At 43.2% G+C, this 23,167-nt stretch overlaps 1 protein-coding gene across 1 annotated transcript in view; it reads left to right on the top strand.

Moving 5' to 3' along the window:
- The window catches only part of EBF2 (EBF transcription factor 2), a 187,243-nt gene that overhangs the window by 12,040 nt on the left and 152,036 nt on the right, over positions 1-23,167 (top strand). The gene's annotated exons all lie outside the window — the stretch shown is intronic.

The raw sequence follows: 23,167 nt of genomic DNA, 5'->3' as shown, positions 1-23,167 counted from the left end.
TGTGATTTAGGCATCCTCAGCTGTCTGTTTTTGTGATTGGAAACAGAACTTACAAACCAACGAAGAAATACCAAATTAACTTCCAGCAATCATGTAATTTTTAAGAAATCCCCTATTCCCACCCCTAATTTTTTCTCTTTCGTTAAAAAACGGAATAATTCCCTATTGCTTCTTTCTTTGGGTTTTCATGTTTCTAGCCAGGTCCTGAAATGGATTGGAGAGACCACAGTCTCCAAAGTTGTTATTCCAATATTCCAATGAATTCTCAGCTGGGAGAATGGAACCTCTGGCATTCTTCCCAGAAAGCCAGCTTGGTTTCTTTGTGGAAAGTATAGCATAGCCCTAGGAATGAGGAGGCTGGAATCCTGATCCTGTCCTCACTCCTGACCTTGGACAAAGCACTCAGCATCTCTGCTCTTCAGTGGTATGACTGAAGGGTACTGCCTGCCACTCTAGGTTTCAAGAGGCTCCAGAAGTATCTACCCGTGGCAGTTTTGCAGTCTTCTCTGAGATGTTTAGAAGAGGATAATAACCAAATGTCAAATGTTTGTTGGATGTAGGGGGTACTTTTGCCATCATAGGATTTTCAGGTGAGACTCATTTTAGGGAGCTGATTGGAATTTCCTTTTTGGTTTTGGTTTCTTCTTTTTTCTGAAAGTGCATGGGAGCTCCCAATGAAAGAGTTGTGAGAACTCTTTGGGGTCAGCCATCTTCCTCATTTGACAGATGGAAACTGGTCTAGGAATGCTGATACGACTTGCCCATGATTGCACAGCTGGGTGGAATAGAGCTGGCCCTAGAACACAGCCATCCGTCCTTCTTGGCTCATGTTCCCTTTGCTGCCACAGCCTCCTTCTCCTGGCACTGTCTGTCTTGACTTATGTGACTTGGATGTGTTGATTGCACATGGCCCCATTTCCCAACATCCCAGGATCCCTTAAGGATCCCTTGGGGGAAATCTGAAGCCTATGAGAACAAGCTAGATGCAGACCCAGTCCCTCCTGGTGTGCACACTGACCTCACCAATCATCTCTCCTCCACACATTTTTGCTCCCTTTCAAGATGCTCCTCCAACCTCATGACAAGTACCTCTTCTCTTGTGAATAACCCACAAACGAGCTTTAGAAATGGTTGCAAACATACAAATGCTGAGCTGCACCTTACATCTCATCAGCACACATCCTGAAGACTCTGCATGGAGTCATTCTTGTATTAAGAAACCCAAGGAGCCTGCATCTGAGGATAAAGCCAAACATATTTACATTTTCATCCTATGTGAACACACATTACGTGTATAAGAGAAAGTGGTCTTTTATCTACATCTCTGTGTATAGTCTCCACAGAGAGAAGAGTTTCAAATTAGGTGCTTCCATTGTTTGTGCTAGAACGCCTTGCATTCTTCTCAGAAGGTGGACATTGTATTTTGGCTGCATGTGATAGAGCTTTATGTGGCAATGGCATTTATTTTTTATTATCATTTGCAGAATAAAAGAGCCCAGTGATGTCTCTGCATCACTTGAAATATGTATTACTTTTGAAATGTTGCTCCTCTACACATGGAGACATAAATACCCAAGGGTATAGGTAAATTGGCCATCATCAGGTGTTTTGAGAACCCATTTTATGATAAACAGATGCATTTGTTCTGTCTACTCACTGTCAGGCTTTTGTTCGATGACATTGTTCCTTCTGGTCCTATTGTTGCTCCCGGATATCTTTGTGGCTTACCTTCGCCTTCTTCCCTTCATTGTGGAAGTAACAGGAGCTAAAGTCAGGTTTCCATTTGTTGGAAGTGGGATGGGTGGTTTGTGTCATTCAGGGGTTTGGTCGAGTTGTGCGTTCACTCCCTGTGTTCAACGTCTGCCAACTTGGAGATGTTGAGATTCCCCCATGAGCACCAAACGGGTGCAAAGTGGTCTATTTCGGATTTCCTCTGAGTAAATATAGAACTCTCTTCTTTGCCCTTGTTCCTATAATGCCAACTAATTATCTCCTCCCCCTGCTCACTCAGTCTAACCAGATGCAGTTAATTTGCACTGTCTCTCTTTGAGTTTTCTCACACAACAGGCACGCTCCACTCTGGCTCCAGGGAAGCCTATTTATTCCCTTGGAATTGTGCATGTTCAGGGGAAGGAATGGGGAGCTCAAGGGTGGTTCCCAAAGTTTTCACCACAAAGGACCCCTTCTATTGTTTCCCTTGGCTAACCCAGCGTTTTGTAAGATTTTGTCTGCTAAACTGCAATTAACAAGTAATCATTCAGTTGTAATTCCATTTTTATTAATCAAAGACACACAACAGAACGGAAAGGGAAAACCTCATTCCAGAAATGTCCGTGATCTCATCAATGGCCTATCAGAAGTTTTGACTGGGACGAGGCACCACTGTTAGCACACTGAGTCCATAGACTTCCAGCTCAAACACAAAACAACTTGACTTTTCATTTAGCCCATGTGACCACATCCTGGGCAGATACTCAGTCTCCAATAGGCTGCTTGAAGTGTGAAAAATAGCTTTTACTACTCTGTGGCTCCTTCACTGAGAACCATTGCATTTATAATAGGGCATCACCCATTAAAGATTTGGTTCTTCATTTCCTAAAACTTAGCCCCAGACCAGTGTTTTTTGTTTTTTCGTTTGTTTGTTTGTTTTTGTTTTTCCTACTAAATTATTCCCTGCCTTGATTTCTCTAGAAGCTTATTTAATTTTCAGTGTCAGCTGTCTTTTCAGCATGCTTTTGTGAATTCCTGGGCAGCCACACCCCTCTCCAAAAAGCCAGGCCAACACACGGCCCAGCAGGACTTGCTGCTGAATCATGGACCCCCAGCAGAGCCTTCCTTCTGTGTACAAATGTGTGCATATGTAGAGTGGCAGTGGGGTTTATCAGTTTTTAGTGTAAAAATCCAAAGTTCCTATTGGAAAGGAAAAAAAAAAAATACCAGCAGAGCAGAACAAAACAAAACCAACAATGAAACCATAATCCTTACTTGGGTCTTCAGCCTAAATCTTGTTTATAAAGATCTGTGTGTGGTAAATAAAAATTAAAAGGCTCAAGCCTGATTTGTATTTTGTGGTCTCAGAGCTAATCCAACCTTGTTTATTCTGGGCTGTATTCTTCTCAGACTCTCTTCTCTGTCTGGAAGCCTGTTCTGAATATCTACTGAAACTCTGGGGTTCTTAAGCTAATCCGGTGCTCCATGGGAAGAGTATTTTAGGGACAGGCTCACGAATGTAGGTGAGTGAAAAAGGGTCGTTACTCTTCCAGTTCTTGCAGCCCCATCAGAAGTCAGATGGATGGCGAGGGCAAGAGTTCTTTTTGAGTCTTTGTAGGCTGTCGCTGCCCACGTGTATAGCGGTGTGATATTTTCTCTCCAAAGGGCACATCAACCTATGTTTCCTAAATATCCCAGCTTTCGGCCTTGGGACATTGGTCTCCACATTTCCAAACTCCGTTTCCAGGAGCGCCATTTTCTGGGTTGTTGTATTTTTGTTTATTTTCTTTTTCAAGAAGCCAGACAAACCACAAAATGAACCTCATTCGAAAGATTGACTTGAAAAGATCTGGCATTATAGGTACGCACAAGGGGGTTTTCCTGATGTTATCTTCCTTTTTTTTAAATTGTTTTTTATTTTTTTAAAAATTTTTAAAAAGATTTTATTTATTTATTTGACAGAGAGAGATCACAAGTAGGCAGAGAGGCAGGCAGAGAGAGAGAGGAGGAAGCAGTCTCCCTGCTGAGGAGAGAGCCCATTGTGGGGCTCGATCCCAGGACCCCAGGATCATGACCTGAGCAGAAGGCAGAGGTTTTAACCCACTGAGCCACCCAGGCGCCGCCCCCCCCCTTTTTTTAAATAAGCTTTTAGTTGTGGAAAAATACACTCAACATAAAATTGACCCTCTTAACCATTTTTAAGCATGCAGCTAAGTGGTTTAGGTTCACGCACATGGTTGTGCAGTGAGTGCCACCATGCCTCTACAGAACTCTTGTATCTTACAAAACTAAACCTCTGTCCCCATTGAGCACTAACTGTCCACTCTCCCCCACCTCCAGCCCCTGACAGCCCCCATTCCACTTTCTGTCTCTGTGAGTTTAACTATTCTGGGGACATCACATAAGCAAAGTCATACTGTGTTTGTCCTTTTGTGACTGGCTTATTTCACTTAGCCTAATGTCCTGAAGCTTTGCTCATGTTGTAGCATGTGTCAAAATTTGCTTCCTTTCTAAAGCTGAATAATACTCCATTCTGAATATATCATGTTTGTTTATCTACTCATCGGTCGATGGACACTTGGGTTCCTTCAGTCTTTGAGCTATTTGTGAACAATGCTGCCATGAACATTGGTGCACAAGTATCTCTTAGATTCTTTGTTTTCCCTTCTTTTGGATATATATCCAGAAGTGGAGTTGCCGAGCCATATGATAATGTGAGGAACAACCAAGCCATTTCCATAGCAGCTACCTCATTTTATGTTCCCACCAACCATGCACAAAGGGCCCAATTTCTTCACACCCCCACATAACGGGATATTTTCTTTCTTTCTCTCTCTCTTTCAAGATTTTATTTATTTATTTATTTATTTATTTATGTGTTTATTTGTGTATTTATGTATTTGAGAGTGAGAGAGAGCGAGAGCAAGGGCGCGTGTGTGGGCACAGGGGGAAGAGCAGAGGGGGAGGGAGAAGAAGGGAAAGAACCTTAAGCAGACCCCCCGCTGAGCCCAGAGCCTGACACAGGGCTTGATCCCACAGCCCTGAGATCATGACCTGACCTGAATCCAAGAGTTGGATGCTGAACCGACCCAGCCACCCAGGTGCCACTCTTTTTTTTTTTTTATTTTAAATAGTTATAATCCCAAGTTTTTCTCCTATTGTCATCTTGGTAGGCATCTTCACCTGCTGCTCTCCCCTCTGGTTCAGGCTTCCTGTTTGCTCTTTCTCTGCCACTTGGCAAATCCTTTTCTTGCCACTCTCTACCTCATCGACTGCCTTGTTCCGTTGGAGTGCATGCTTGGATCCTCCTTCCTTTGGCCCATACTTGTTATTCCTCTCCTCAGTGTATCGCTTAACTCCAGCAAAGTATCATTTGTGGGATGGGAATGTCCAGAGAGCAACAGTAGGGGGTAAAGCCCTTACTGACCTTCCAAGCGTGCTAGAGGGTATTGCATTCAACTGGAACACTAGAATTTTTGTTAACTTATCAAACAAATTCCACATTAATCTCTTATTGATTTATGGTGAAGATTCAGCTTTGAACCCCACTATTCCCTCTAGCATAGAAGCAGTATTTGGATGGTAGTTGGAGTTGAGCTCTTGCTGAGATTTATGTCCACAAAGCCAAGTGGATTCCTGCCGTCTTAGGCCACTCAGGCTGGTTTTCAATCTGTGACCCCTCCCTCCCTTTCCCTGGAAATGGACAAGCCTGATACATCAGTAGACGTACCTCCTGAACAAAGACTTCTGTCTCCGAGAAGGTTGGGTAAGACCAGTGCTCAACATTTAATTGGCACTTACTGGGTGTTGAGCCTTGTGCTAAGCAGTTTGTGCTCATTAAATAATCTTCTTAATAATCTTCAATGGTTGAGAAAATTTTCAATTATATGGAGAAAAAAAATGAGTCTTAAGGAGTTGGAGAACTTAGCCAAGGTCACAAGCCAGTTTCAGTGGTGAAATTAGAGTGTAGTTAATAGGTAGAAGTTCAGAGAAAAAGACTTTTGTCTAAAGGAAGGAAAAACTTCCAGAATTCAGAGCTGTGTAAGAGTGGAAAAACCTGGGTACTATGGTCTGGAGGCACTCTTGATGGGATCGTTAGAGAAGGGATCTGTTTTCTGGGAAGTGGTAGGCACTGTTGGCTTCTGAAGTGCCATTTAACTCTGAGGTTGTACAAGTCACATTCATGTGTGACAGGTTTGATGGAGTATCAGTCCTCAGTCCCCATGACAGAAAGGCAACATTGTGTAGCAGATATGGCCTTGGACTAGGAACAGGATGCCTGCTTCTGGCCCTAGATCATTCACTAACTGGCTATCTAATATAACAGAAGTCATGAGCTGTCTCTTTGGGTCTCAGTTTCTCCATCTCTAAAAAGAAGTACATCGGATTAATGGATGACCTTTACATTACCTTCCAGCTCTGAATTCTCTGATTCTAGCTGAGGGCCCAGGTTTGGGGCCTGAATGCTAATTCATCAGCCTTGCTCATCAGTAATTTACGGGAGCTATTAGTGTGTGCCTTCCATGCCCAGACTCCCCATCTCTGGTGTGGGAAAGCCCAGTGCTGTGAAAAGTCTACAAAAACCTGGCCCCGGGCTGTTTTGTTTTGTTTTTTTTTTAAGCGAAAATTCCGTTTTCTCAGAGAGGGTGTAGATTTTCTTACTAAAAAACACAGATTATCTTCCTAAAATGAATGCATCATTCTTTCTTGTTCTTTGTCCTTTGTTGTCTAGTAAAACCTTTGCTAGTGTCTTGGCCATTTTAGGGAGACACAGATAGAAGGGACTCTTCCACTTGGTGGTGTAGAACAAAACATGCCTTTTGGTTGAAACACATCATGGGATGACAGCCTAGACCAAGTGGTAAATAAGAAATGAAATTTCCTTTGAGAAAATCCCTCTCTTCCTGCTGATTAAAGAGATGGTGCAGAAGAGTTATGAAGTTTACTTCTGTTCTTGGGTTAGTGTTTAAGAATTATGCTTATTCTATTTGACAACCAGCCTTCTTAGACTTGCAGAACTTTAAGATTTGGCACAGATTAGCTCAATCATCTGTACATCAGGTCACTCCATCATTCATTCATTTAGGATATGTTTCTATTTTTCAACTAGTTAGCAAATTATTTGTGAACTCCTAGCACTAAGAGACCATCAGAGAATATAACTGCCATGGTTCCTGTTCTCATGGAGCTGACAGCTTAAATAGTCCCACAGTAAGATATTTATTTACCAACTGTGAGAAGTACAGGGAAGACTAGGTGAATGGCTGGCAGGTAGGTTCTAACTTTCTAGTCCCATCATTTCTTTCCTCATGAATCAAAATGGAATCAAAATCTGTTTCATCAAGCAGACCTTGAATATGTCCTCCCTCCCTTTGCACATACCGACTCTACCTGGAGTACCCACCCCAAACTCCATCGTTATAAATCCTTTTTTCAAGACCTGCTTCAGATTCTGCCTCCTCAAAGATTTCAGTTCTTGGGGCGCCTGGGTGGCTCAGTGGGTTAAAGTGTCTGCCTCCGGCTCAGGTCATGATCCCAGGGTCCTGGGATCAAGCCCCACGTCGGGCTCTCTGCTCGGCGGGAAGCCTGCTTCCTCCTCTCTCTCTCTGCTTCTCTCACTGCCTGCCTCTTTGCCTACTTGTGATCTCTGTCTGTCAAATAAATAAATAAAATCTTACAAAAAAAAAAGATATCAGTTCTTATAGCCAGAGTCTTCTCACTTGACCTTTGACACCTGTGCTTGCTCTTGTTAGGATGTATAGATATTATCATTTCTCAAATCTATTTGGGTTTGCCTGACATTTGCAAGCATATTGTAATTCTTGGATGCCAGATGCCATGTGTCACTTAAGTCTATCTTTTTTTTTTTTTTTTTAGTTTTATGATGGTGCTGTTAATACTGCCTTTCTCAATGAGTTGTGGTATTAAAAACATTAGTGTGTGTAAGGTGACCACCACAGTACATAACAGAAGAGATGCTGTAAAATAGTCATGGCAATTATTACCTTGTATCTTCCACAGTGTCTATCAAGTGGCTTGGATACTGTAGTCGCTCAGTAAATATTGGCAGATTAATCTGTGACTGCCAAGCCTTGAGGAGTTTGGATGACAGAGTCCTTTGCCAATTCATATAGGACCTTCCTGTAACTAGTTGTATTTGACTATTGCTTAGCAGTCTTACCCCCAATGGCAGACAGGTACAAAACAATGCCAGGAACAGATATCTAGGGTTGTGAGGTAGAATGAATCACTTGGTAAATGTTTATCAAGGGCCTCTTATATTATAGACTTTGAAAGGTGCTCTTAGGGATAATAAAATTGAATAGACATGAAGCTGTCCCATCATCTGAGCTTACAGTTCAGATGGAAAAACAAAGGATGTGCAGAAAAAAAATGTGATGCAATGGAAAATGCAAAAACTGCCATAAGAGAGGCAGAGATTTAAGCTCTGAAGTCCTATAGCAGGGAGATGATTTTCATTTAGGTAGAGGTGTAAAGGGTGATGACTGTAACTTAGACATTCCTGGTTGAGGCCAAAGGTCATTCTAGGAGGAAAGTATGTAGGAGAAGATATATGAAAGGAAAGGCTTTCTTCAGGCTGCTCATAGTTTTACAAGTGCAGGGATATGTGTGTAGTGGGGGCAGTAGGAGAAGTTAGAAAGATTATTTGGGTCCAGATTTTGTAAGATTTTATATGGCTGTACAAAAGTATTTTGACATATTTTGTTGATCGGTGGAAAGACATCAGAAGATTTTGAGTAATGCAATTTCATGGTCAGGTCAATATTTTGGAGAGATAACTCTGAAGATGAATTGGAAAATGGGGAATGGAAGTAAGGGAACCTATTAGGAAGGTGTTACCGAGAGTTCACAAATGCTTTTCTTTTTGTGCCTTTTGTGTGTGTGGGGGGATTTATCAGTTTATCTGCCAGAGCTTAGGCATATTTCCATTACCTCGTAGCATCAGGAGTTGGGAAGATGGGCAGCTTCAAATTTTGTGGCTTCCTATAAAAATATCCCAGTTTCTGATTTATTTCTTTCATCTTCTTCTGGATGTACTCCCTTCTACCACCAGTAGTGGTTGGGACTTGGGTTTCCCCTGCCAGATACCAGTCACTGGAGGTAAAAGACCCATTTTCTCACCTCTCCACATTTCACTTCCCCTCCCCCAATACACCCACCACTCCAAAGCTTTTGCTGATGTTGCCACTTGTCCCCATGAGTACACGTCCTTTGTTCACTGGAAAGCTCAGATCCTTTGCAAAGAACTGCTGTTGTACCATCTGGCAATCTGTGAATTTTTTAGTAGCCTGGATGTTTGTGAGAAAGCCGGAACTCAGAGGCCAGAATCCAAACCATTTACAAGTAATTCTTTAGAAAAGAGGTGAAAAAACCCAAACCAGCTCATCTTTACTAGCATTCTTTCATTCAAAGTGCTTGCACAGGTCCCCTGGACCAATTCCCAGTGAAAATCAAAGGACCAAGTAGTTGTATGCAGTTATGCAGAACAAATAATGATATGCTTCAATGTCCAGCTTCTTCCTCATAAAATTGTATGATAGCAGAATTACCAGGAAGAGGATGAGTCAAGAGTAGAAGAACAGTATTCCAAAGTTGTTCTGTGCTAATAATAAGAAATAGATGCTTATTTCTAGGAAAGGTATTTCTTTTCAGAGTTGTCTAGCTGGCTCTCAGGGGAACAAAGGACTTGTACCTGGGGAAAGATTGATAAGACCACACGTTCATTTAGAGAGAACCTTCTAGAACTTCCAATTCTTTCTTTATTTTTCTGTGTGAGCAAATGGGGCTAGATAAGTTCTTCTGGCTCTATCTTTTACCAGCCAAGAGGCTAACAAGCCAAATGGTTGGGTAATATGAGATATCCCAAGGAGATAAGAAGGAAGTTACCCACAAATGATTTTCAGACTTAAGGGTTCTACCCATTAGGACTTGATTAGATGGTTTGTTGATAAAAATCTTAGAAGAATTGTTCTCTGTTGCTCTGTTCTTCATATTGACCTAGGCTTGCAATTGGAGGGGGCATTTGCTTGAAAGGAAAGTGGTTGGGTGACAAGAGGCTCAAAGCATATGGGCAGCCTAGACCCAAGTCTATAAAGAGTGAGCATTTCATCAGCCTGGACTGGGTAATTAATTAAATCATTGTCTTCCAGGAAGGTTTTGTTCTGAAACTCTCGCAGCCCCCTTAAGACCACCAAGGAGCCAGAACTGGTGAGAAATGCTGCAGCTGCTCACATATAACAGGAGCTTTTGAAAAGGAAATAGGGAGAAATTCCTAATCCCACTGATAGGATGGCAGGAATGGAAGAATTTGCAGGGATGGATCCAGATGGAGTCAGGCCAGCACTTTGGGGTTAACACCTGCATTTTTTGAGGCACAGAGGGTGCCAGGACTTTTTAGAAAGAGAACTCACAAAATGGTCACGCATTCTGGGTCGTTGTACCTTCATATGCTGTTATTCACACAGAGGCCCTCCAAAGAAGCCCTGAGGTGGGTCTCTATGGAGACAAAGGGCAAGCCTTTTGTTTGTCTGTTTTGGGTCCAGATTTGCACAGTTGTGCAGGACACCTTCCTGATTGATTTAAAGCTATGCACGTGACTCATCTTAGCTACATACTGGGAATGTCACCCCACATTTCAGATGAGAAAACTCAGTTGAAGAGCAACTTGTTCAATGACAGTGCAGCAAGCAGGTCAAAGATTCAACTGGGATTAGAGGCAAGATCTCTAGATCCTAGGACAAAACTGTGGCGGTCTATGCAAGGAGAGGACAGGAAAAACAATGGCATTCATGCCAAATACAGTGTTGCTGAGTCTCAAAGCTTCTAGTTGGACTGGAGCGTTGGAGGATTCATCACCTTTCAAGCATCATGCCGTGGGTCAGGCTGATGACATTTTCCTTTGCTCTAATCAGTAATTTTGTATGTAGCCAGTTTGTTCTGTGTAAAAGGCTGTACGTCCAACACAGATTTATGACATGTGGATCGTACGCTTGAAGTGGCTATTATTCCTGCAATGTGATAATAAGTGTAGCAAAATCTGGCTTCAGATCTAGGTTTGACCACTCCTCTATGCCATTCATCCATTTACCGACTCATTCATTTCCTGCCTCTCACTGAGTTTGGACTTGCCAGATTTAGCAAATAGAAATACGGGATGCCCAGTTAAATTTAAATATCACATAAACTTGAGTGATTTTTTTTTTGGTGTAAATACATCCTAATTAAATTTGTATTTCAAATAAACAGCAAATATATTTTCAGGATAAACCTTTCCCAGGCAATATTTCGGATATACTTAGACTGAAAAAAAAAAAATCCTACGTCGTTACCTGAAATTCAAAATGAACTGAACTTCCTGTATTTTATTTGGCGACCCTACCTGAATCCCAGTTTCTTATCTGAAAAATAGGAGACTTAGGGCTGCCTCACAGCACCGGGATGGGGAGAGACGATGTGTATGAGAACCCTGCGCCATGATTGGCCCTAGGGCTGATCAACACATGCTTGGTTCCTTCCTTTCCATGTTTTGTGGGTTTTTTTTGTTTTTATTCCTACCTTCAGACAGGGGTCATCATTACCTTCTTGTCTATATGGAAGTTGACTCACACTTAGGAGATTCATTTAAGAGGCTGATAGGTGAGCAGAAAGCAAGATTGGGAACCATCAGCATTCCCTGACTGCCTCACCCCCCCCCCACCCCACCGCCCTCAGTCTTTGCCAGTTTCTCCACCCAGACCCCCTCCTCAGAGTTCTGTCTCTTGTCTCTTTTTGTCACCTCTCAGTGCCTTGCTCTCATGCTCTGTCTAGACCCTGTTTTATGGACTTGTCGCCTCCCTTGCATTGCTTTTGCTTAGTGTCCACTGTCCATCTCCTGTTCACTTTCATTCTGACTTCCCTGAAAGCCTTTGTTCAGCGTTCCCTAAGTCTCCCTCAGCGCTTCCAACATGTGGGATTGTTTAGGCTCGAGTGATAAATTGCCCAGAGTTAAAGGTAAAGGGGAAGCTCCTCTTTCCCCACTTGGTCCTGGCTGACGTTTGAACAAGAGCCAGACTTTACTTCGATTTAATGCTAACAGTTCACTTGATGCTTGCCCAAGTAAATGTAGAGTGGCTAATGCATTTTATCATCCAGATGTGGAGTCACAAGATGAAGGATAACCACCATTTATACATATATCTGGGTAATTTAGTGAACTGAAAAAAAAAATCCAACTTTGAAAATTTGGTGTCATTTTTGAGTCAACCTATGTTAAAAAACGGATGGCAGATTCCAGAACGGTCCTCTTGCTTCCCTCACTTCCCTTGCACCCCACCCACGCCCCATCTCCCTCTTTTTTTCCTTTGTTGACCTTTCTTTTTACTTCCTGTCTCTGGTTTTTGGGTCTCCCTTGCATCCCCGCCTCCCGCCCTCCACCTTGCCTCACATTTTCAGTGAGGTGTCTAACCTTGATTCCGACACAGGCTGTCAGAAACATTTCCGTGAGCAACTTGTACCCTAATGCCTTTCTCCTCAATCCCCTCTTTCTTCTTTTCATTCCCTGATGAAGAATGAAATGCTGGCTTCACTGTAGGTGTTCCGTTTATAACTCCGGCTTGGCGGTTTTCACTTCGAGTGGAGTCCATTGAGCTTGTAAATTGTATTGGATCAGTGAGCCCGTAATGAGACCTCCAAACCTAAACAGTAGAAGTCTGCTGGGATTTTATTGTTCATAAAGCTTCTTCCCTGGGGAGGGATAGAGTCATTAGGTGTGCACTGTGTTTAATATTTGGTCATGACAGGAAGCAATAATTTTCTATTTTTATGGTGGCTTCTGAGTTTTTAAAGCAATTGTCTAATTCCCATCACTGAGACTGGAAGCAAATTAACCAGACAGTGAGGTAAGCTTGGATGTGGTTTTGGTCAGGGTCTATGTGGTTTAGCATCTTTCTCCATCTTATGCCTGACCTCTGCTACTCTGATGGCTGGCACCTGCCTGCTCATGGGTGTAACTTAGGATCTAGAGTCCCGTGAACTCTTCTTGTCAGGTAGAAATGCTCTTTCTCCAAAGAGGATGTGGAGCTGTGGGCTCTTCTTTGAGAATCCCTCCCCTGTCCTTTCAGACCATCCCTTCTTTAGATGAGACAAGCGTGTCAAGTTTTTCAAACCCTGAAAAAGGCTGCCACCCCACTTTGTAACCTCGGATGAGACAGCTGGATTTGAGTGAGATATCTATTCTAAATAGATATCTATTTATCTAAATAGATATCTATTCTAAATAGATATCTATTCTAAACATTTGCAAACTCGTCCCAGCATCAAGAAGTCAAAGTGTTATGTCTCCTTGCTTCATGAAGGGGGTGGGAGAATGCTGTGGTTTAGAAACCTCTGGAACAGAGCCCAAGCCTGAGTATCTGCAGACCAGGACAGAAAGATCAGTTTGGTGAGTTGGCATGATTTCTGTCAGTTGGGCCATCCTGACCTGTGATACTGGAATAGGAGGTAGGGATTTTCTAAGGACATGGGCTCAGCTGTTCCCCCACTCACATCCATAAAGGGCCATAACTGGTAGATTACTCCACAGGTCATGGGGTCAGTTGTCCACTGACTGCTGGATGCTAGTCTACCCTGACAGCAGGGTTTGAAGCTCCGATTCTGTGACGTAATTCCGAGTACAAGGAAGGTTGAACAGAAGGCTGGTTGTTTTGAGACCTGTTCCATCTGTAGATTGTCTTGGTCTCTTCAGCATTTTTCCCACTTTGTAGGAAACTAAAAATGAGGCGTCAGTGACATGCTTCTTTGGGAAGTCACAGTCTTACCATTTTTTGAGTTTTACAGCATTTAGCAGGAACCAGCTGGGCAAAATTGTGTCCGAAAAATTGTCATGCTTGACCTGACCTGCAGAGCTATGGAACTGACTCTCAGCTGTTAATCTGATGTGATGACCTTGAGAAAAACTTCCTGAAAGCTCTCTGGCATGGGAAGCCTAGACTTGTTGCACATAAGCGGATTACAGGGAAGGTTAAGGAAGCCATGGACTAAAGGCAGGAAACCAGAGCCAGGGATTAAATGAAAGTATCTTTTTTCCAAACCCAAGTCACACATATCTATCCTATGAAATATTATGCCTGCAGAGGGAGAGGACGTCTAATACCTTCCCAAGGTGTCAGTGTTCGCATCCTTCCTTTCCCCGTTCCCCCACCCCAACTTTTTTTTTTTTAAAACCACGGATGCTGTTGATGGGCCAGGGAAGCCCATGAATCTATAATCCCATTGGGGCTTGTTGTCTACATTTCAAATAGAAGGAGATGCTAAATTTCAGTTAGAGGTCAGTGAAAATAAAGATCTAATGTTTACCCTTCCAAGTTCACGGACCTCTTCAATCTCCGAACACACTGAAACTTCCACCAAGGATGCATTGTGCCATTTCTTTTCTCTTATCCCGTCACCACCCCTTTGTTCTCTTTCTTGCCTCTTTACTCCTATTCTACTCTTGTTCTCGCCTCCTTTTCTCTTTTCATTTCCTCCCACTCTGTGTCTTTTTTCCTCTCTCTCCTTCCCCTTGCCTCCCGCCTTCCCCTCCCTAAGTTATCGTGGACTTGTTCGGGAGCCGACTGCCAGCGTGTTTGTCGGGAACTTGGTCTCAGCCGTTCTGTTGCTCTCAATGGCCCATTTGTTTGCTCCTGCGAAGGAAAAAAAAAAAAAAAAGAAACTTTTCCAACCTACGAGTTCCGTTGTCTCCCTAGGGATCCTTGTTTGAATCTTTGCTGTAAGATTTTTTTTTTCCTATGAAGTACCAAAGAAATAATTGCCTTATCGTTAACAAACAGAACCTGGCTCTTATCACCCCATACCCCAGAGCCTTGGTGCAAAAGTTGGGCCGTGCCAAGTGCATGCATTAACCTGATACGCGAAACCCCTTTTCAGAGCTGGTCCTTGGAGGATGCTCGCTGAGGGCGTTTTTGTCCAGAGGTGGCAGAGTGAAAGCACTTCTTACAGCACTGGGTGCCAAAAGAGATTGGCTGGCGTTTACACCCCTGTTACAACAAAAAAGAGTGTATTTTTCCAGGAGGAACATTTTCAGATTGTTCTAATTGTCACTGGCAACGAGCAGTACTTGGAACTTGAGTCTTGTGGTGGCCTCGCCGGAGTTTTAAAGCATCACTTGGCACAGGAGACTTTTTGGTTCTGTGGGTGAGCTGCGGCCTGACAAAGCAAACGGATCATAGAAAGCGCCAGGCCTGACTGCCCACTGCTGCCCTGCGGAGGGATGTGACATAACTTGGAACCTGGACTGTGCTGTCAGTGTGGATTCCGAGTTTGTTTTTGGAGCCGGAGAGGTCTCCCGTGAGAGCTCATTTGCATCTCGTAACAGTCTCTTGGCCTCCACCTGTTCGTGCTCTTTTTTTTTTTTTTTTTTTAATAAAAAGGCGAATTCTTCCTTTGGAACCTGCAGACACTGTGGTATCCTCTCCTCACTGAAAATCGATGGTATCATTTTCAGAAACGCTGAGTGTGAGGTTGGCCTCTTTCTATTCCCATCTACTATTGGAGCAACGCGGCTTCTGCTGTCTTTTGGATCTTTTGACAAGGCGGATAGATGCACAAGGGATCTGGGGAAATGCTTGCTTTGGGGTCAACTTGAATTGCCATCCTTTTAAAAAAGTTTTCCCTATTGCGTCTTCTTTGTTAAAATAAAATAAATAAATAAGAAAACCCCACAGCAAAACACAAAAAAGATATATGATGTTGTAGCGACATCAGATACTCACAGCGCATCTCAAAAGATCCTTGGGGAAGCTTTTGTTTGGGGTGGGAGAAATCTTTCTCTTAAGCATTTCCCAGCATTCCTTCAAGACATCTGGTTCTCTCATTTTCTCTCTGACTTCTGTGCTTTTTTTTTTTTTTTAAATAACTTCACTACTGTCATTATTTTTATTATTTTTAACCATTTAACTAAATGTGCTGAATGTTGATCCCACATGGCATCTTGTCTAAAACTTGTTTGACCTTCGGAAGTGATGACCTTAACCAATTTTTACTGGCAAGTGTCTTGACTTTATTACTCAGGAGACAGTTTATTTTTTTTCCTTAAGGAGAGAGTGAACAAGAAAGAGTGAGCTTTTCTTAAGATCAAAGAAAAGGAAAGAGCAAGGCGGTTATACCAACTCATCTCTATGCCGGAGCAAAATTTTCTCTTTCCCATTCTGTTTTATTATTATTCTCAGTGTCCTTATAAAAGCACAAATAAATAAGGCGAAATCTCACCCATCCCTCCTGTAGCCACATTGCCCTCTTAAAGCATTTGGGAGCTCCTCTGTTTGCACTTTGAAATTGGGTTGCTGAGTTAAGGCGTTGTCTAATGTAACCATCGTATTATTTTCTTTTGCCCAGTGTAAGCGGAGGCCAAATTGATGAAATACAAAGAAAAAAAAAATAAAAGGAAGCAAACTGGGTTGATCAGCTTTCTGCTCTAACTTTAGTAGACACAGGTCTGAGTGCAAAGGATTAACTTTGCTGCTTTGTGTACCCGCTGTCCCTAGGCTATATCTCCAAAACCAAATATATGTAGGCGGAACGGTGTACAGTTGACAGACACCAGGCGAAGAGGCCCCCCAGTGGAATGAACACAGTAAATGAATTGCTGTTCTACCCTGGGGCCGGGTGGAGTGAGAAATATCAGTAGAATAGGGCAGGACTGAGCTGCTTCAGCCTCCCTGCCCTGAAGAACTGGTTTAGGTTTCTGGCATCATAAATCTCAAGTCCCTGTCAACTATGGGGAGAAAAGAGCATTTCAGCTACAGCATCCTTCCTGGAAATGGAATAATTTCCTTCTAGGTTCTTTGGGGCTATATGATGGGGAAAATATTAGGGCCTTGGCATAGAGCATTTCTTTTGGGTTGAGGGCCTTGTGGGGCCAAAGCAAAGGGCTTTTTTGGGAGGTGGAAGCATGGACGGCGCCATGGTGTTGGGAAGTGGTCATATCGAGTTGGAGCTTGGGGGCTATCTCTACTGTCACCCAGCATGCACCTGCAGCAGCTGCCATCAGGGTGTCCTCTTTAGATGGGCTCAGCACACAGGTGCTATTGGTTCTGGGTTTGACAAACATCAGGAGATTAATGATGATTGGCCTCAAGCTTGACCAAGGGACCAGGAGTTTGTGAAGAAGACTTCTTCATTAGTACACACCGGGCTAAGGAGAAAATTGCCTTTATGGATACAGTTTACAGTTTGGATTGCTAGAGCCTTCGTAAATGCTTCTTGCAATAAGAATGACCAGTTTATAGCAGTTGGAATCTCTGATGTATTCTCTGTCCCGTCATCCCACACTACTGCCATTCTCATGTCGTTTCACCTTATTGAAGACAAATGCTATAGATTCAGTTAATTAACCAAGCTCTCAGTTGCCACCCAGATGAGCCTTTAAGCACTGTGGTAGTGCTATAGGCAAGGAGAACGGGGACAGGAAGACTTCTGGTTCGAGGTGGAAGGGGAAAGATGAGCGTGTATGCATGCTCGAGGCTTATTTCTGTATCCAAGAACTCTTAAAACACATTGCAAGTCTCTGGGGCTGAAACCAAGCAGTCACTTCTGGAAGTCATGTTGATATTGTTGCTAGGTTGTTTTTTCTTCTGTGGCCACTATTATTTTCTTGGTCCACCCATCACAAAACAGGGGTCAGAGCACCATGACCTTTTCCTGGTGGAATGGGCCGCTGAAGAAGTCACATGGCCAAGTTTGTATCGGGGGTCCACATTTGTTTCCTCCACTCTTTTAATCAGAATGCTCATTTAATTCTATTCCAGCACCTGTTCAGCAATTAACACCCTACGATTTGCATCTTACCCTGACATTTGCTATCTTTCCAATTAGTTTTTATATCAGTATAATTAGGTAGGGTTATTACAGTGCATCAAGCAGGGTCATGGTTATTCCCAAGCCTTTAAGCGCTTTCCCAGATTTGTTTAGGGAAGCCACTAAGGGCAAATGGTTGATTAGGATCACTGTTTTTCTTCTTCATTCAGATCAGGAGAAAACTGTTTCCCCATGTGGCTCATGAAAGATCAGGGAAATATGTCAACCTATAAGAATTAGTATTATGTAGTTCATGACTTTTGGGTGAATTTACAGAGGATTATAAATAAGGCACATAAGGTGGATGTACTGTGGGTGTTTTCTGTGCGGGGGCAAAGGCAAGATCCTCACTTCACTGGCTTTGGGTTATCAGTGGCAGGGACAAAGGGAAGGGTTACGCGAAATGGAAACCTTCTAAGTCAACTTTGTGTGTCTGTGTAGGGGGTAAGGAAGGGGGGCAGAGGGAGAACTGTTTTTATCCTAATGGCATAAGAGGATAAAGAAAATATAATTTGAAAATTCAGCTGATATCCGTATTTCAGCTTAAGCTTGGTTTTGTGATTTTTACCCACATTGGGAGTATCTGATGAGACAAAACCCCCAAATTCTCTATTTACTAAAAAAAAAAAAAAAAAAAAAAAAAAACACCTAAATTCAGAGGGCAGATGCTTTGCTGGGTCCATTAGTGTGTCTATCTATTATATCCTGGATACTTGGAGCACTGCCCAGATACGATCTATAGGTGATCCATGATATGGGCTGGAGGGAATCCGAGGAATGTCCAGAGCTAATCCTTGATAAGTTAAGGAACTAATCTTTAATGAGTTAAGATTTGAACTGTATGCCATCCAATAATATATTATCATATATTAATCAATGATAATGTGTGTATGGTGTTTCTTTGTATATGCCCAGTCAAATTCATAGTTTCCTCATAAATGTACATGTACAGGTCACACACAAATATTTAGGTCAAATTCCATTACAGTCAATGGCAAAGTCCTGGGATTTGGAGATCATTGTCGGAAACAAATGAGGACTTTGAAATCTCTAGGCAGAGTTCAGATTTTGGTGGTCCTGGAATTGTTGGTAATGGTATCTGACTTCCCCGCTGAATTGGAAGGATGACATAGCAATATCCGGCTGCTGCATTTGATACAGTTGTTGGAGAAACAATACCATGATTGATGGGGGATGTAATAATGCCAGATTCCTCTGGGAGAGAATTTTACACTGTCTGATTTCATATCGACAAGGTTTTCTTTTACCTGTGATACAAAATTGCATGGAGTCATTTTGTTGTGGCTTGCCTTGATTTTTTAATAGTGAGTAGAAATGTGATTTTGGGACGCGTGTATCAGAAAACCAGGGAATCTGAATCCTCGTAACTGGAGCGCATCTATTTACAATGTTGTTGGGGCGTGCCTGAAATTAAAAATCCCAAGTACTGAATCGGGATCTCTGAATGTTTCTGCCTTAAGAAGGAAGCAGAACAGGGGAGCCAGGGTGGCTCAGTTGGTTAAGCAATTGCCTTCAGCTCAGGTCGTGATTCTGGAGTCCCAGGATCGAGTCCTACATAGGGCTCCCTGCTCAGTGGGGAGTCTGCTTCTCCCTCTGACCCTACCCTCTTCTCGTGCTCTCTCTGAATCTCTCTCATTCTCTCTCTCTCAAATAAATACATAAATAAATAAAATCTTAAAGGAAAAAAAGGAAGCAGAGCAAGCAGAATGGGGGAGGGAAGAGACAGTAGGGAAAAGAGTCATGTGACATCATAGATATTCCTTCAATACCATTTTGATATTTCCTCCTCAAAATGTTGACATAGAGTAGACACTCAGCAAATATGACTTAAAGGAATGACAGAACCTGCTGTTAAGACAGCAGGAACCAAATGGTGCAAGTTCAGTGGGAAAGAAGCCGCAAAGGGTGCGGGAAAGCGCAACCTCGTGTCTGGAAGGAAAACGGGGAGAAATTCAGCTGTTTTACTATTGGCTGTAATCAGTAATTAAAGTCTTAGTTAATTCATAGCTATTTTTAAATTGTGACTCTGTGTTTCAATATCAAGTTTTTGCTCAGATGTCCTTGAGTCTTAGCCGTCACCTCGATGAAGTGCCTCCTTCCGGGTCCTGCACTTCTAACCCCCTTCCCTACTTGATTTTTCACATCACACTTTTCACCAATTAATGTGCTGTCTATTTTACTCATTTGTTGTTTGTGGATATTGCCCTCCCTGACTCCCACTATAGGGGGGCAGAGAGTTTTTCGTCTTTCTGTTCAGTGGTTTATCCCCAACATCTAGAATAATGTCTATCAATGAATGTTTATTTAATGAGTGACTAAAAGAAGACCTACATTATGGAAGCCTTTGTTTAATGTTTCTGTGGAACCAGGAATGCTTTGAGCAGACACACTGCACACTGACCAAGGAGACAGGGAAATTTGCCTTTACCTGGGTGTCTCACTGGTAGCACCTGTTTGAAATCTAGCAAACAGCACAAACGGGAAAATGTCTCAAAGGCAGAACATATTATGTAAGTCCAGAATAAAAACTGTGACCCTGTCCATTAGTGGAAGAGTTAAGAACCCTATCTGCCCATCTTGGCTCATACTTCGTCCTTGCCTTAATAGATTTCATCTGGAATGCAAACACACTTACTTGTAGAATGAATGGACCCGTTTCATGTACTACATGCCGACACCAGGAAGAGACAAAAGAGTATGTGTGAGAGGGACAAGCTTAGTAAGCGTCAGGACTCACTTCAGTGATTTTCAGCTCGAGGTTAAGGCCAGTTTTTCTATTTTAAGCTAGTTATTTTTTATTGCATTTTTCTTTGCATAGAATTATAAACTACTATTTTCATATAAATGAAAATACACTTTTCTTAATGTTTCCTATACTAGTTAAGTATGATGTTAACTTTATATATATATGTGCGTGTATATATGCATATGTGTGTGTGTGTGTGTGTGTATAAAGGGACCCCTCCAGAGAAGGTCCCTCCAACACATATTGCCTGCGACTTCCTCTCCTTTGCCCAACCCCCCTCCATACACCCACCACTTTTGACTTTAGAGACAGAAATACAGTCTCATTCCTTTAACCAAAATCTATAACACAAGAACTTTAGGAAAGTGATATGCTTACAAAGAAGTGAGAGAAGTAGAAAAATAAACAGGGCATAATTTTTTTTCTTTTCTGTCTTGGAATGGAAGTGGACAGATTTGGCTTCCTAAGGTGATGAGGTTTCTTTCCCCACTTTGGTTTTCTGAAGCTCCGGCTCTTTCAAGGCTCCCTTTGTAAAGTTAGCACAGTGAGGTGGGGAAGCGTTTACCGCTCTGGGGGAGGAACTCTGGGAGGGGCACTTGCCCAGGCATCAGCTTCTTATTCATACTATGCCCTTTTGTTGGCTGGGCAAGTGCCCCTGAAATTTGATAACACGTTGGTTTAAAAAAAATGTCCAAATAAATGTTATTTTCCCCTAAGAATGCTGGCAGGATGGCGAATAGCACTTGAGAGGTGCACAGGGCCGTCGCAACAAACGTGGACTCGATTCTGGGAAGACGCATTTCCGGGTCTTGGGCAGGATCCTTTTAGTCGATGGTGCCAACGCATCTCACTCCTGCAGCACTTGGGGAAAGACCTCTGGGACGCAGATCGTTGTCTGATCCGATGTGTTCTTCCCATGGCACTATGCACGGTTATAGCACTGGACAGAGAGAACATCTGGTCATTATTATTTATTGATTGCCAAACTTTAAAAGTTGAAGTGGGGAGAGAGAGAGAAGTGAGCTGGGGGGATACATTTAGTGGGAATATAATAGGTGAGGACAACATTCAGAGCCATTAAAAATGGAATTAAAAATGAGAGAAGGGGGTTGGGGGGGGGAGAGGCTTATTCCCAGCACAGAAAATCCGAAAGTGCAATGTTTCTTCTGTTCCTCCTCCTCCTCCTCCTCTTTTCTTCCTCTTTCGTCCTTTTGCCAGAACAAGTTGGTAGACTCATAAACACACCGACTAAGTCTAAGAAAGCAGAGCCCATGTGAGGGAGAGCGAGATTAGCAAAATAATCAATATAAACAATATCACTGGCTGTATGCAATTTCCTTGGGAACAACCCCCAGTGACCAGGATGCAATTTCAACTGCTTCGATAAATGTAGTTTGCCTTTGTCCCTAAATAGCTCAGCTGATCAGCTGTTGAGTACTTGTTTAGAACCGGCCACAGTGGGGAGAGTTAGGAACTTTTGCTGCAAATCTAAAGGTGAAGGCTGCCTCAGAGACATATCTGTACGGGTATATATATTTCATGTATATACACACACATATATATGCACACATATTACACGCAAGCGTAAATAGGCCTATACGCCCCCATGCACGTATGGATACGGGTAGAACCAAGCTCGTGTCCTTCTTTTCCATGGGGGGGGGCAACCATGATGCAGACCTGCTTAGTGGGGGCAGGTGAACGTCTCCACACCCGTGCCCACTTCAGTCCCCACCTTCCAGCCATCCGTCCCTTGGCAAAGGCCCGTTGATGAGGGACAGCACGGGGGACAGCAAGAGCCGCCACCCTCTGGGTCTGACGCGCCGGCAGGCCTCAGGGAATATTCTCGCCAGCTTTGTGCCCTTAAATCCGAGGGAAGGCATTCCAAGATGTCAGAAATAAATAAATAACATTTGCCGTTGTTTATAAATCAATTAATTTGTAAGTTGAAAGGTCACGCAAAATATTTAGCGATTGCCGAGGCAGCGCGCAAAGCTGCGGCGGGCGCCCGAGCAGCAGCTGTCAGGATGGGGCTCCCGCGCTCGGCGCTCAGCTGCTCGGCACCCGGAATTTTCTGCCGGGGGACGGGTGACCGCTTGATTAGTCGCTACTGGGTTTTGTTCAAGGGAGAGCTCTGCATGGTTGCATTTTAACACCTTCTCCACTAAGCAGGAGGCCAGCCCAGGGTGCTAAATTCCTGTCTGTGGCTGTCTGTGAAATAAATCTGTGTGCTGTGCCGTTCCAAGCTGTCAGCAGTGGTTCGCCCTGATGGGCCCCTGAAAGGAGTTTCCTTTCGCTCTGTGGAACAGTGAGCAGCCACTAGGGAGCTGTCTTTAGCTCAGATTTCAGAGTTCGCTCATTAGACCAATAACAGCAGACACTCGCTTAAACATATTCACAAAGTTATATTATGAGAAGGAAAAAAACCGCCCGGGGGCCAGACAATGCGAATATTCGGTTTCCCCTCGTGCACCAGCCGAGATGGGAGACAGGAGGGCTCCGTTTACCTCGGCCCCCCCCCGTCCGTCCAGGTTGCCCCCCCTACTTCCCTTTTTGATGTGTGGCCTATCTCCGTGACAAGTTTATTTATAAAAGCAAAGTTTCTTCCCTTCCTGGCTGGGCAGGGTCTCTCATCCATTTTCTCTGTTCCTGCCTACCGGGAGCCTCAGCCCACGGTATCTGAGGTGGAGGGCGGCCAGCGAGATGATTATTCCGTGTTCTGGCTTCCCTTGCTCGTTCCTGCAATGCATGTTTTTCCTCTTGGCTCTAGGATGTCGGCAATCTCCTCAGATATTTATGCGAGATTCGTGAAGTGAGGTCAGGGACGGAATTTCTGAG

The sequence above is a fragment of the Martes martes genome (genome assembly GCF_963455335.1).
Source record: "Martes martes genome assembly, chromosome: 2".
NCBI lineage: Eukaryota > Metazoa > Chordata > Mammalia > Carnivora > Mustelidae > Martes > Martes martes.
Note: the sequence above shows the minus strand (reverse complement) of the source record. Positions and strands in the feature narration are given on the sequence as shown.